At 35.1% G+C, this 16,074-nt stretch overlaps 1 protein-coding gene and 1 pseudogene across 1 annotated transcript in view; both read left to right on the forward strand.

The window, feature by feature from the left end:
* IL1RAPL2 (interleukin 1 receptor accessory protein like 2) overlaps positions 1-16,074 on the forward strand; it is a 570,279-nt gene that overhangs the window by 209,767 nt on the left and 344,438 nt on the right. The gene's annotated exons all lie outside the window — the stretch shown is intronic.
* LOC100972606 (BTB/POZ domain-containing protein KCTD9-like) lies at positions 1,482-2,734 on the forward strand (annotated as a pseudogene).

A 16,074-nucleotide genomic window follows, 5' to 3' on the forward strand; every position in this document is an offset into this window, starting at 1 on the left:
CCCATGTTAAGCCTTACAGATCAACTAGACTAGAGTAGTGCCGTGATATGTTCTCACCTCTTTTCCCAGCCCCTAGGTTACCTCATCACACCACCTTGGATTAGACTGTTAGTATTTGTTGCTTTTATTACAGATGATTTCTAATATGTAATTCATTTTCATTAAAGGATGATACTTTATTCTTCCTTGAAATTTTCTGTTCTCCCTCCCCTTTTTTTCCTATTCTGTTCAGGGACAGGAGGGATGAGGCACATTTATTCCCAAAAAGGAGAGCAGATGTAGTGGTTGGTAGGGATGGCAGGATCTCCTGAACTTACAATTCCATATTTTGCATATTTATATTCAAATGGTTCAACAAATATATAGGAAAGGATCCTACAGGACCCTACAGTTTCGAGAACTGATGATTTGTCATCTGAAAAGGTATTTTTCTTCATAGCTTGAGAAGAAGTTAAAGCAAGGCTCTTAGTATACATTCAATCTAAAATTCAACAAAAGATTCTTCTCATTTACAGAATGAAATAAATGCATATTATTTCGCCATACTTTCACAAGATTTTATTTGCTACTACATAGACACCTAGGTTATATGCTACCCTAACCAATAAATATTCTATGACCAAGTTTATGTATTTCCTATACAGGCAGATTTTTTGTATGTTTTGAAACATTCTAAGACAGTAGTGTTTATTCTCACATATGGTTATATACATATATATAGAGAGAGAGATTTGTTTTTGATAAGTGATGTATGGTTCATGTAAGTGTCTTTACAATGTATTATATTTAAGGTTTGATTTTGTAGACATGTTTAGTTTGATTTTTGGAGTTTCAAAGCTTATGAAAATCATTTTGGTTCAGAATAATAAAATAAGTTAGATAATGAAATTTATATGCATTTTCATATGTCTGTACAGAACTTGATATAAACACTCAAACATTCTTCCTTTATATATCTTTAGGTTTAACTTTGATTTGATTTGGTAACATAAGATTAACAGTGATATAAATTTTGGTTCCTCTAGAGAAAGAAATACTTGAGACCACTAAAATTAAAAATCTTGCAATAACATCCTATAATTGTATGAAAATTTAATAAGCTTCAGAAAATATAATATATTTGGAGCCTTTTATAACATAGTGTAGCATTTGCTTGGAACACGGAATGAAAATTAAGAGTGAATCCCAGGTTTTAGCCAAGGGCAGGAAGGTGGCAAAGGGAGGCGAATCCGAGTGGGTGGAGGGAGGGGAAGGGCGAGAGGAGAAAAAGGTGGGAGGAGGACCAGGTGGGAGGATGGCGGCTCCCTCAGGACCCAGCGGGGGCAGCGCGATGAGGCGGGTGACCCTGTTCCTGAAAGGCAGCCCTAAGAACGGAAAGTGTAAGAGACTTAAATGAATATGACTGATTGTCACACAAAAGTGTGTCCTACTTCAACACTCAGCATTCAAGAAATATTTATCAAAGACCTGCTGTAAGCCAGATGGTTGCTGTATATGGAACTTTATCTGATTTGCTTTCTGTGGCCAGCAGTAAACTCGGCATAAAAGCCACCAGTGTGTATAATGGGAAAGGTGGACGGATTGATGATATTGCTTTGATCAGGGATGATGATGTTTTGTTTGTTTGTGAAGGAGAGTCATTTATTGATCCTCAGACAGATTCTAAGCCTCCTGAGGGATTGTTAGGATTCCACACAGACTGGCTGACATTAAATGTTGGAGGGCGGTACTTTACAACTACACGCATTACTCCTACCAGGTTGTAGCATGCATCTTTTTGAGAGAGCAGCTGGGATCGAGTATACTCTTGACTTAAATGTGTTTGTTTATAAAGACAAATGGAGAAATCAATTTTTTTCCCTGAATTCTAAGGAGCACTTTAGTGAATAAAGAACCTGACAGTATGCTGGCCCACATGTTTAAGGACAAAAGTGTCTGGGGAAATAAGCAATATCATAGAGGCGCTTTCTTAATTGACCGAAGTCCTGAGTACTTTGAACCCATTTTGAACTCCTTGCGTCATGGACAGCTCATTGTAAATGATGGCATTAATTTATTGGGTGTGTTAGAAGAAGCAAGATTTTTTGGTATTGTCTCATTGATCTAACACCTAGAAGTGGCAATAAAGAATTCTCAACCACCGGAGGATCATTCACCAATATCCCGAAAGGAATTTGTCCGATTTTTTGCTAGCAACTCCAACCAAGTCAGAACTGCGATGCCAGGATTTGAACTTCAGTGGTGCTGATCTTTCTCGTTTGGACCTTCGATACATTAACTTCAAAATGGCCAATTTAAGCCGCTGTAATCTTGCACAGGCAAATCTTTGCTGTGCAAATCTTGAATGAGCTGATCTCTCTGGATCAGTACTTAACTGTGCAAATCTCCAGGGAGTCAAGATGCTCTGTTCTAATGCAGAAGGAGCATCCCTGAAACTGTGTAATTTTGAGGATCCTTCTGGTCTTAAAGCCAATTTAGAAGGTGCTAATCTGAAAGGTGTGGATATGGAAGGAAGTCAGATGACAGGAATTAACCTGAGAGTGGCTACCTTAAAAGATGCAAAGTTGAAGAACTGTAACCTCAGAGGAGCAACTCTGGCAGGAACTGATTTAGAGAATTGTGATCTATCTGGGTGCGATCTTCAAGAAGCCAACCTGAGAGGGTCCAACGTGAAGGGAGCTGTGTTTGAAGAGATGCTGACACCACTACACATGTCACAAAGTGTCAGATGAGAATTTTAGAGGCTCAGGAAGATGTACAAGATGAAAATGTTTTCCTTATCACTTTTCTTTCTCCACTCACTCAGTTGTCTAGAAGAAATAACACTGTAAGGAAATTAAAAAAAAAACACATTTAGAGGATTATGCTTGTTCTGAGCGGTGCATAAGGGAAAAAACTGACTTTTTTTCCATATTCTGATTTTTAACAGAAAAGCACTCATTTAATAGATGTAGGGAAACTAGATATTGCTGCCTTTTGAACGGGGTAGGGGGGTTTACCTGGTTTTATGACCAGGAATAGTATCTATTATATTTGCTTTTAAATAGGCATGATGTGGAAATACCATCTTGGTTTGAGATGCATTTGAGGATTTTAATTTATGGAAAGCACAACATATGCAATTATATTTATTGAATACCTAGATGCAGTATGGATATTTAAATTGTTAAAACTTTATGAAAACTTGGAAAAGGTTGTTCAGGTTTATAAATAGCTTTAGTGACACCTCCCCTCTTTAAATACCTGTCATACCATATGAATATGGTGAGATTAGACTCCCTAAGACTCTTTTCAGGTTCATTTTTATAATGTTTACTTTTTAGGTTAGGACAAAACAGTAGCTAAATTAAAGTAATATCCAGTTCTTACTGATTGCGACAGAGTGGAAAGAAAGACATCGTTGTACTTCACTGTCATTCCAAAGGTACAGTGGAACTCCGGATGGAGGAATCATTTACCTATCACTACAACACTTATAAATGAGAATTTCTCAGAATTTCATTCTAGGCAAGTTCCACTCAACACCAGACCAAGCAATTCTATCTATTTACACTATTAGCTTAGTTTTCTCATACAGTCATCACAAGCATAGGAAAATACTTCAAAACCAAAAAGCCAAGGTGCATCATTAATATTCATTTAATTCAAATACCAAATAGTTTACATAGGGCCAGCTTAGAAATAGATACTAAATCCAGAGCTACTGCAATCAAAGCTTATATGAGTGAATATGGTAGAGTTGCCTGCTAAAAGGCAATGTAATATAATTGCAGCTAGAACCCTACAGTGGAGAATGAGGAATTTTAAACACACATTTGATTATAGCCACCAAAAAATAGATGTAAAGTAAAAATAAAGGCATTTGGCTGGTCCAAGATGTAATACCAATCAGTCAGCACCTGTGATTCTTTTACTTATATTTTTTGTGTTTTTTTAAACAAATTTTAGCCCAATTTTCTTGAGTCATTATCTCTCTGCAGCAGCAGAGGAAGGGCCTGTACCTCCCTACCAATGACCTGGTGTCCTTATTTTCTACCCCAAGAGCAGGGATATTAGCTGTGTCCAAATGGGTTCTGAATTCTACAGACTCATCAACATGAGGCAAGGAATCATTGAAAACCACCTGTGTCTCCTTTGGGAGAATGACATATCTTTAGTATTTACGTAGCTTATTCTTCTATATCTACATATGCAAAGCTTTCCTTAACAGTAAAGGGTACATATGCATAGTGGGAGGAGATCAGACCTTTACAAGTGAAGGAAAGCAACTTCAGAAATGAATTATTTTCTTTGCTTTATTATTTTTACCAAGACAGAGAAGTATTGTATTGAGAGATAATCTATTTTCATAATCAATATATGCCTAAATTATATTTAAATCATTTCACTCTGTACTATATTTTCAGGAATTATAGAATGTGTTATTCATTCACTTAAAGGTACCTCTGTAGAAATAACCTAAAACTGCAGAAGGATCTGAAAGATCTAAACATGGTGTGCTTAGAAACTGCAGATTTTAGATCTAATGTATACAGCATTAATAAATGATATAAAGTGTTGAAAAAAAAAAGAGTGAAACCCAGGTTTTAGATATACCTCTACCAGTTACTTGCTATATGATTTTGGGAAAACTATTTTTTTGTCTCTGAGCTTTAATGTCATTATCTGTAAAATGCAGTGTTACAATAGATCATTGTAAGTTATAGCCAATATCAAAATTTTTCTTATGGCTGATAGGAGGTTTATTTCCCAAATCTCCCTCTTTAGAAATGCTTAGGTATGTCTACAAGCATATAGCTTAATATTTCAAACAAAACATTGATGTTTACCTTTATTAAATTTTTTCACAGCTTTAATTTTTGAGTACCTATGCCTCCAAACCAGTCAAATCAATTTTTCCAAACCTATGCCTCCAAACCAGTCAAAATAACTTCTATATATTGAAGTTTTTGAAAGCACATGTAAAATTCAGGATAAATTACCATTGCCATGAAAAATGCTATAGGTTAAGTGTTCTTTAAAAAAATTGTATACATCTAACAATTATTTATTGGAGACACTACTATGTTCTAGGCATTGTCTTAGAAGCAGGTGATACAAAAGTGACAGATAACATCTCTGCTCTTACAAAGACTATACTCTTTTGGGAGAGAGAAAGTGAAGAAGAAAACAAAACATACAAAAATTATCAGCTAGTGGTAAGTGCCACCCAGATGAACAACATATGTGATGTGGTAGAAATTGAGGAGATGGAATGGACCAGGTAGTAAGGGAAAGCAGAGATCTGAATGCCATGAAGGAGCCAACCACATGAAGATGAGTGGGGAAAAAATTCCAGGCTCATATTATGTGAAGGCCCAAAGCAAAAATGAACTCAGCATGTTTAAGAAATTGAAAGATTAGTGAGACTGAAGCTTAGTGGGAGAAGTAGAGAATGGTAGGAAATGAGGTCAGAAAGGTAGGCAGGGACCAAATTGGCTTTGATTTATAGATAGATAGATAGATAGATAGATAGATAGATAGATAGATAGACATACATACAGACAGATAGATAGAGTGTGGGGGGGGGTTGGAAAATATATTTTAAACAAACAATACAGATTTGGGGTATGCTTAAGATTTAGAGTCAACAGCACCTGTTAGTGAGATGAATATGAACAGTAAAGGAAAGAGAAATTGGAAAACCACCTAGAGGTTTGGTTTGAGCACCTGGATAAATGGAGGTGCCATTAATTAAGATAGTGGAAGACTTGAGGGAAAATCAAGTGTAGGGTACAAAGAAGTAAACATCAACAACTCTATTTAGTCTTATTAAGTTTGATATATTAATTAGCCATCCATATAAAGATGTTAGGTAGATAGTTACGTAGAGAAGCCTGAGTTTCTGGGTAGAAGTCAAGGCAGTATATCCATATATGGGAGTCATCAGTATCTATATGTTATATAAAGTCATGAAGCAGAGGAGGAGAAGTTAGCAAATAGAAGTATTGGTTGGTGAGGTAGGAAAAAAATAAAGAGAGACTATAGGAGGAGGCGACACCAAGAGAAAGAGAGCATTTAAAGTGGGAGGGATTAGTAAACTATGCCAAATGTTACTGAGAAGATAATGAGGATGAGAGCTGAGAAATGGCTATCAGACTGTGCAAAGTGGAGACTATTGAGTGGTGGTAAAGGAAGCCTAATTAATGTTGATTGAGAAGAGGATATAGAGTGAGGAAATGAAATTTCTTCACACTATTTCCCCTCCTGGGATAGGCTTGGTACTTATAGGCCAGGAGAGAATTGGAAGAGATACTCAAAGTACTTAAAGAAAAAATAAATCAGCCAAGAATACTATATCCAGCAAAGTAAGTTATCCTTCAGAAATGAAGTAGGAATAAAAACCCCCCGAGAGAAGGAAAGACTGAGAAAATTAACCACCACAATACTGGCTTTGCAAGAAATGCTTAAGGGATTCATACATCTGGAAGTGAAAGGATGACATCTACCAGTGTGAAAACATGTGAAAGTATAAAACCCATCAGTATAGATAATTCCATAATCACACTCAGAATACCCCAGTGCTGTAATGTTGCTATGTAAGTATTTCAGTCCTCTAGTATGAAAGTTTAAAGTTATAAGTGTCAAAAGCATCAACAGCTATAATTAGTGGCTAAGGTAGAAACAAAGATAAAGTTATAAATTAAGGCAATAAAATACAAATTATGTGGGAGGAGAGAAAAATCTAGAGCATTTTTATAAAACCAAAGTTAAGTTGTTATCAGCTTAAAATAGTCTATTGTAATTCTAAGATTCATTATGTTAGTTCCATGATAACCACAAACAAAGAAATCACAGCAGATGCAGAAATAATAAAGAGAAAGAAAACAAAACTTAACACCACAGAAAACCACCAAACCATAAAGGTAAACAACAAGAGAGGAAGAAAGGAGCAAATGATCTGTAAAACAACCAGAAAACAATAAACTGGCAGAAGTAAGTTCGTACCTATCAATAATAACCTTGAATGTAAATAGATTAAATTCCTTAGTGAAAGATATAGAGTAGATGAATGCATTAAAGAAAACCACAAAACCCAACTATGTGCTGCCTGCAAAAGGCTCACCTCACTATTAAAGACAAACATAGACTGAAAGTGAAAGAATGGAAAATAATATTCCATGCAAATGGAAACCAAAAGTAAGCAGGAATAGCCATACTCATATCAGATAAAATAGACTGTAAGTCAAAAACAGTAAAAAGAGACCAAAAGATTATTGTATAATGATAAAGGGATCAATTCAACAAGATGATATAACAATTGTAAATATATATGCACCCAGCACCAGAGCACCCAAATACGTAAAGAAAATATTATTAGATCTAAAGGGAAAGATAGACTGCAAAACAATAATAGTAGGGGACTTCAACACCCCACTTTCAACAATAGAAAGAAAGTCAACAAAGAAACGTTGAACTTAAACTATATCATAGACCAAATGTATCTAACAAACATTTACAGAACATTCCAATAAACAACTGCAGAATACACATTCTTCTCAATTTCACATGGAACATTCTCCAGGATAGATCATGTGTTAGGCCACAAAACAAATATTGACAAATTTAGGAAGAAAAAGAGCACATCAAGTATCTCTTCTTATCAAAATGCTATAAAACTAGAAATCAATAAAAAGAAAAACTTTGGCAATCTTACAAATACATGGGAATTAAACAACATAGTCCTAAGTAACCAGTGAGTCAATGAAGAAATTAAAAAGAAAACTTAAAAATTCATTGGGACAAATGACAATAGAAAACACATCATACAAAAACCTGTGGGACACAACAAAAGCAGTTCTAAGAGGGAAGTTCATAGTGATAAATGCCTACATCAAAAAAGAAGAAGTATCTGACTCCAATATTTATTGTAGCACTATTTACAATAGCCAAGATATAGAATCAACCCACATGTCCAACGCAGATGAGTGATAAGAAAAATGTAGTATATATATATATACAATGGAATACTATTCAGCCATAAAAAAGAATGAAATCTTGTCATTTACAGCAACTTGGTTGGACCTGGGGGACACTATGTTAAGTGAAGCCAGCCAGACTCAGAAAGACACATACCATACCATCTCACTCATATGTGGAATCTAAAAAAAGAAAGTTGATATCATAGAAGAGTAGAGTAGAACAATGGTAATAAGGGAAACAGAGACTGAGGCAGAGGTGGGAGAAAGAAGGAAGGATGTGGCGAAGTTGGTCAATGCATGCTAAGATACAATTAGAAGGAAGAAGTTCTGGTGACAATGCTTATCAGTAAGGTATAGTGTATTACAAAAGAGCTAGAAGAGAGCTTTTGAATGTTCTCACTGCAAAGAATTATAAACACATGATGTGATGAATATGCTAAGACTATGATTTGATTATTATACAACATTTATGCATCTAAACATTGATTTGTACTCCATAAGTATGTACAACTACAATATGTCAATAAAAAATAAAAATTATTCTGATGAAGAAAAATATATTTGGAGTTTAGCAATTTCTTCTAATTGACTTTGATTTTTGTTAAATTCAAGGAAAATTACTGAAAGTAATGCGTTTATTCAAAATATAATATGGAATGTTACCCTATTTTTTAAAATTATTTTTCTTTCCAATTTTCTATCTATATCTCTACATAGATGGCTGGAATGATGTTTAATAAATGTTAATAATGAATGTTTCAGTGTGGTAAGATTCTGTATTACAGATATGTAATTTATTTTCTGTGCTTTTCTATATTTTATGAATTTCTGTCATAAGAACGTATTGTTTTTATAAAATATCAAATTGATTATTTTAAAACATTGTGCTAATGTCGATAACATGGGTTTTTTTCCCCATGTGGTAAACAGAATAATGTCCCCCTCAAAAATATTCACATTATAATCACTGGAACATATCAGTATGTTATGTTATATGGAAATGGGAGGAGTAAGGCTATTAATTAGCTGACCTTGAGATAGGGTGATTATCCTATACTATCCAGGTGGGCCCAGTGTAATCAGAAAGGTCCTTATAAGAAGAAGAAGGCAGAAATGACAGAATCAGAGAGATGACAGCAGGAGAGGGAGTCAGTCCAGCTCTACTGGCTTTGAAGATGGAGCCATGGGACCATGAGCCATGGAATGTGGGTAGCTTCTAGAAGCTGGAAAAGGCAAAGGAATGGATTTTTTCCTAGAGTCTCCAGAAGGAATGCAACCTTACTTACAATTTCATTTTTAGCTCATCAGGACTCATGCTGGAATTCTAATCTATAGAACTGTAGGAATACATTTTTGTTATTTTAAATCATTACGTTTGTGGTAATTTGTTAAGTAGTCATAGGAAACAAATACACTCACTTCCACTTACTATTATCTAATTTATTCTCTACTCAGCAGCCACAACAAACTTTATAGGCCTGCATTGTCCAGTATAATAACCATTAGCCACATGTGCTAAATGAGCACATAAAATGTGGCTGGTCTGAAATGAGATGTGCTGTATATGTAAAATACACACTGGATTTTGAAGACTTAGTATGATAAATGTAAAATAGCTCATTAATAATTTTTAATATTGAATTCATGCCAAAGTGATAATATTTGGGCTATGTTTGGTTAAATAAAATACAATACTAAAATTTATTTTCCCTGTTTCATGTTACTTTTTAAATATTTGTCTACAGGAAAGCTTAAAGCTACTTATATGGCTTACATTGTATTTCTATTACACAGTGCTGATACAGAAGGCAAATAAGACACTATCATTTTCTTTCTTTTTTCTTTTTTTTTTTTTGAGACAGAGTCTTGCTGTGTCACCTAGGCTGGAGTGCAGTGGCGCGATCTCGGCTCACTGCAACCGCCACCTCCCGGATTCAAGCGATTCTTCTGCCTCAGCCTCCCGAGTAGCCGGGACTATAGGTGCCCACCACCATGCCCAGCTAATGTTTGTATTTTTAGTAGAGACGGGGTTTCACCATATAGGCCCGGCTGGTCTCACACTCCTGACTTTGTGATCTGCCTGCCTCAGCCTCCCAAAGTGCTGGGATTATAGGCATGAGCCACTGCGCCAGGCCAACACTATCATTTTCTTATTAAAGGCCTTCAATGTCTTCCCACTATACATGCAATATACTTCAAATTCCTTAACTTGAATTTATAAGATCTTGCATCATCTGGCTTCTGGTACCTGTTTAGCCTCATCTTTTGCCTCTTATACTCCATTCTAATGGGCCAAGCTTGTTTCTGCACAGGGCCTTTCCATGTGTGGTTCAGTAGACCCAGGAAACTCTTCATTTCACTATTCATTTGATTGAAAAGCTCTCATCCTTCCCTCTCAGCTCAAGTGTCACTCAGGTATACCTTCTCTGGAATCCCAATGTAGGTACATTTTGCTGCCTCATTCATAGCATGCTGTTATTTTTGTTAATGGCACTTTTCACAACATGTAATGATAAAGTTTTTGTTTATTTCTAGAATTCTCTTTGAAAATGATAAGCTCAGTGTATGCTTTATGTATTAGGCAAAGCACAGATGCTCAGTAAATATTAAATTAATGTAGAATAATCAAATAAGATAATGTTTATGTGAACACATTATAAGCTATAATTTACTGTACAGATGTAATAATAGTAATAGTCATAGAAAGAGAAGGAGGAAGATAAGGGGGAGGAAGAAGGTAAGAAATTAAAGTCTTTGCTTTGCATCAATTTTTAATAGATTTTTTTCCAGTCTCTTATGTCTTTAAACATTTGGGAATAAGTAACACAATAAGTAGCTATATTCCATTGCTTTAAAATAAAAGATCTATTTTCAAAGACATATCCCAATTTCTTCTTAAAGGAAGTTTTCTAAATTGTTTGCTGGTGACTTGGGTTCCCTTCTCTAAGGCATAATATGTATATCCACAGTAGTGAACACAATGGGAATGGAGTGTGGTGGAGTAGGTGTTGGAGAAAGCAAAGCAAAACTAGCATTAGGATGGTTATATATAATAGGAATGGTTATCATATAATAGGAAGTCAGACTGTGCAAATATTTGTTACTGCTATACCTACTCTCTTAAATATGGGAGTAGCATTATTTGTGTTCTAGGTGAAGCTGTCCAGAGCTATATGTCTATTTGAGATTGTTAGTTTTTGCAACAGGAACATGAAATTTGTGTCCCTCATTGTAATGCTCAACAGTCTTGCTATAAATAAGTATAATTGCACTGTACTTTCTTTATATTTTTTTCTAATTAGAAATTTATTTTTCCCTGTCAAAGTCAGCTCAAGCACGGCCTTTCTTAAATGATCTTAAAGTAAAATTTCCTACTTATGTGCCTTTTCTACAATAATTTCTGACTTAAAGTTAACCTTATAATTAGCATTTTAATAGCCCAAAAGCCTTCCTTGTACTTAGTAGCACATTACAATCTGCATTGAAATAGGAATGTTATAAAAGAACAAAATAAAAAAATTACTTATGTTAGAAAAGTTGTTTTTCTAGGTTTTGTTTTTGTGTTTTCCTTATGGCATATCCTCTCTATATATTAGACAAAGATTAAAACATCTCTTTTTGAAGTTACTGAATTTATTATTGGGGAAAGTTATCAAAACCAATCCTCTACCTTTAATAAAAATGCCTTAATGTGATATTTTAAAAATAATACCCAGGAAATGATGCTTTCAAAATTAAGATTGATCTACTCATTTCCAATTTGGAGAACCAAAGGCAAACTAAAACCTTTTGGCTTATATTTGTTAGTTATAGATAGATATGGATATGGATGTAGGTATAGATATAGATAAAATCAGACTTGAGACAGCATTGAAAAATTGAAGTGTGCCATTATTATAAGATACCATTTAATAAGCCACAATAAAAAAAATCTTATTACGTGATTCCTGTATATGTGACACTGTTTGCCTTAGATACATCTCTATCTTTTGCTGCTATTTCCCCATCCACTCATACACACATACTTATTTTATCAATGTCTCAACACCTGAAGTACTCCCACTTCTGCCTCTGTGCCTTGTCTAATCATCGCATCTCCAATCAGATTGCCTGAGTTCAAGTGTTCTTTTCACGACATTATTTGCTGTGTAGCCTTGGTAAGTTACCTAACGTCTCTGTCCTTCAGTATTTGTATCTGTAAAGCAGGAAAAATGATGGTACTTCTTCATAGAATTGTTATGAAAATGAAAAGTAATGCATGTAAAGTATTTTGGCATAATCTTGGCAATAAATGTAAACTATTATTTTTACTCCTTTAAATTATACGATTAATACTACTGCTACTATTTTCTCTACTGCCAGCCCTCTATATACTCTATATTTATTAAATCAGTTCTTAAATAATCCTTCTCTCCGTAGCCTTCCTGTATTAAAGAGGAAAGATAAGAGCTCTTTTCTCACCCCACCTTTGCTTCTGTTTCGCTTGCTTCTCATTGTCTTAAGAAAGAGACTTGCGGGGTTAACAGCAGCATCTCTGGCTAATGTAATCCAAACCTCAAAAGCAACATATTAAAAATAAAGCAGAACATCAAAGCTGGTTCTTTAATAAGTCCTCTGTTTCCTTCAGGTCCCACACCTAGGCGACAGTATTTTTTCATACTTTGTTCTTGTCCCCTATTCCATGTCTTGCAGATCTAGCTCAGTTTTGTAAATTGCAACCTTTTCTCCTTTCTTCTGTAGTTAGTTAATTTCATTTGAAATAAAGCATTTAATGATCATCTAGCCCTGTGCTAGGGAGTCAGGATATGAGGGAGAGTTCTTAAAGAAACAAAATCGTGAGATACTGCCTCTTCTTTCACCAAACAGGAAATTAGATTTGTATAAGATTTATATGAAGTAGGCCGGGCACAGTGGCTCCCGCCTGTAATCCCAGCATTTTGGGAGGCCAAGGCAGGTGGATTACCTGAAGTCAGGAGTTCAAGACAGCCTGGCCGACATGGTGAAACCCCATCTCTACTAAAAATACAAAAATTAGCTGGGTGTGGTGGCATGTGCCTGTAATCCCAGCTACTTGGGAGGCTGAGGCAGGAGAATCACTTCAACTAGGGAGGCAGAGGTTGCAGCGAGCCAAGATCACACTGTTGCACTTCAGCCTGGGCAACAGAACGAGCCTTCGTCTCAAAAAATAAATTATATGATTTATATGAAATTATTAGAAAATCCTGAAAGAAAGAGTATTCATTTGGTCAGCATTCATCACATGTACTAAAATTATTTGTTTTTACATTTTTCTCCATTAACATAGTATGAGTTCCTTTGGGGAAAAGTCAGTGCCTCAGTAATACTGTTTATCTGCTCAAGTTCCTGTCTTGTAGAAGGCATTGAAGATATTTTTTGAATGAGTAAATGGCAGGATGAAAAGATGAGACCTAGATCTTATCCTCAAGAAGCTTCTAGTCTGTTAGAAAGGATCACTTGTGTACATAAGTAGTAGTAATCCTTATTCTAGCCTACATTTATAGACTCTTCTCTCCTCTACTTCCCAATGTACCCAGTCCATAGAGAATATGACACGTATGCTTACACCTCTCTTTCATAATTTCTTCTGCTGAGAATACCCTTTCCTCTTTTTCCACTTAGGAACTTGTATTCATTTATCAAGGTACAACTCTTAATAGTATCTTATCAGTAAAGTCTTCTCTGAGTCTTTTCCCCATGTAGAACAAATCCCTCTCTCCTCTGCCCACTTACAGCATTTTTCATATACCTCGCTTAGCTCTTAGTACATTAAATCATAAGTACTTATCATTTTTTCAGCTTTAATGTGAACTCCAAAAAGAGTGAGACCTTATCTAATTGATCTTTGTAATTCTAGAGCCTACAACAGTGTCTGGCTTATAGTTAGTGCTCAACACATAGTTGACTGAAAAAAAAAATGAATGAATGGATCAATGACTCAATGAATAATTGTGACAAATACCCTAAAAGAAGTGGGAAAAAAACCGATATATGATTGTTATTTTGTATAGTAGGGTCCCAAGAGCCAAATTCAAATTCCCCCTTTTTGGTTAAAGCTCTCCCTGCCTCAGTCTCACTCCTTTTTTTTCAGTTCCTGTACCTTCTGTCTGTTCTTGACTTTGCCATAACCGTTGCCTGTTATGACAGATTCCGTGAGCATCCAGCACAGATGTATGTATAAAAACAAATAAGATTAACCATAGGTGAGATTTTGTCACTTGAAACATAATAATATCATGTATAACTAATTGTTGCATGTTCTAATTAATTGCATATTTTGATTAATTCTTTGGCAGGGAATAATCCTGGACTAATTTTCACAGAATTAGAAGGCAGTAAAATATACTCACCACTGCAATTATACTAAACATAGTTGAATGGAGAAGATTGGTTTGAATCTACACTAATCCCAGGATGTACATGGGAATTTGTTCTTTAAAAAAATACCCAGCATACTTGTCATTTATCATATTGTTATAAAACTCAAGAAGAGAAAAGACCCCAATTACTTTTGCTTTCCAGTTGTTTGGAGATCTGATAAAAGGAGGTATTTTGAAAATGGCTCAACAACAACTGACAAAAGTCCCTAATGGATCATATGCTTTGTCATCCTCAGTAGCATCACTGGTTTACTCTGCAAACATTAGCAGTTTCCTTAATCTCCACAGTCATTGGCTTGAGAGTGAAAACACTGCATCACCTAGTTAGAACCACAAAAACTAGATTGGTTTTATATTTGAGTGCTTTGAAAATTTAGAATAACACCTGGTAACTTATAACAATTGTCCAGGGAACATCTATAACGTGCAATTGCTCAGGGAGTGTTTCGGCAAAATTTATCCTGAAACAAGTTGGCCAACAGCCACATCTTGAGAACATCTATTTTATAAGGAAAAATTTCATCATACTGGTACGTTTTTCCATAGAGTTTGGCATGTATTATCAATCCACTATTACTTTAGAAGTATAATCTTAATAATATTTTTTGAAACCACAAGGTTTACATTTATATTTTCCTGATTTTCTAGGAAAATTAGATGGACCTGTGATAGAAGTAGCATTCAGTATAACAAGTATATTTTACAGTCACCACATACACAGTTACTTTGAATATCTGTCTTCATTCTATATCTACCAAGGATTCCATGTCTCACTATTTCCAGAAGGCTTTTTCAAAGCACAAATTCTACTGAATTGAGAATGGGGATGTTGTTTGTTGTTTTCCAGAAATAGACTTGCATGCTACTATATTTTGAGCAAATGATCACAAACACATCCGCATGAGAAGGCAACAGATGTAAAGAAAAAACTTCTATATTTATTACAAACCAAGGGAGCAATGCAAGTATCACAGCAAATTTGTACCAACAATTATATATATTCTTTTGCTGACAGCTTGGTCTGCAAAGCTGCTAGAGTGCAGAATCAGCAAGTCTAACCCAGAGGCGACTCCAATCTGATGGATAATATTTGATTCAGTAAATGAAGTCAAGTAGGAGTTTAAAAACCAGTTACATCTTCTTTCATCAGACATTGCTTCATCTTGTCAGTCTTTTTTTGTAGACTGTAAATTGAATAATACAAAATGTTATCTGCAAAAAATTTTTCAGCTTGTTATAAAGTGAGACCATTTGTGAAAGGATGAAATAGTTACAAATGCGTATTTGTTACTGATAAATGATGGCATGTATGATCCAGTGTTTTGAAGTTTCATCCACATTAAAAAAAAATGTTGGAGATAAGAAAACTAACCCAGGTTTTTTTTTTCTTTTGAGTACAACAGATAAAAGGAAAAGTTAGCCTGGGAGGGATTTTTGAAGTTCTTTGGTTCACTGATTTTCTAACCTGCTTTCACATTATAAAGCACCTAAAGTACTTTTTGAAAATATAGTGTTAGGCTCCACTCTGAAATTTTGATTCAGGAAATCTGAAACTACCTACTAAGTACTGTCACCACAACAAGTCTATGCACTTATTCAGAACTACTGATCTAATTCAACTCCTTACTCAATGCGGAATCCTCTTTACAAAAACCTTAAAATGTGGCTGTTCACTGACTCAAGGCAGCATAGTCCATTGTTGGACAATTCTAGTT

The sequence above is a fragment of the Pan paniscus genome, chromosome X (assembly GCF_029289425.2).
Source record: "Pan paniscus chromosome X, NHGRI_mPanPan1-v2.0_pri, whole genome shotgun sequence".
Classification (NCBI taxonomy): Eukaryota; Metazoa; Chordata; class Mammalia; order Primates; family Hominidae; genus Pan; species Pan paniscus.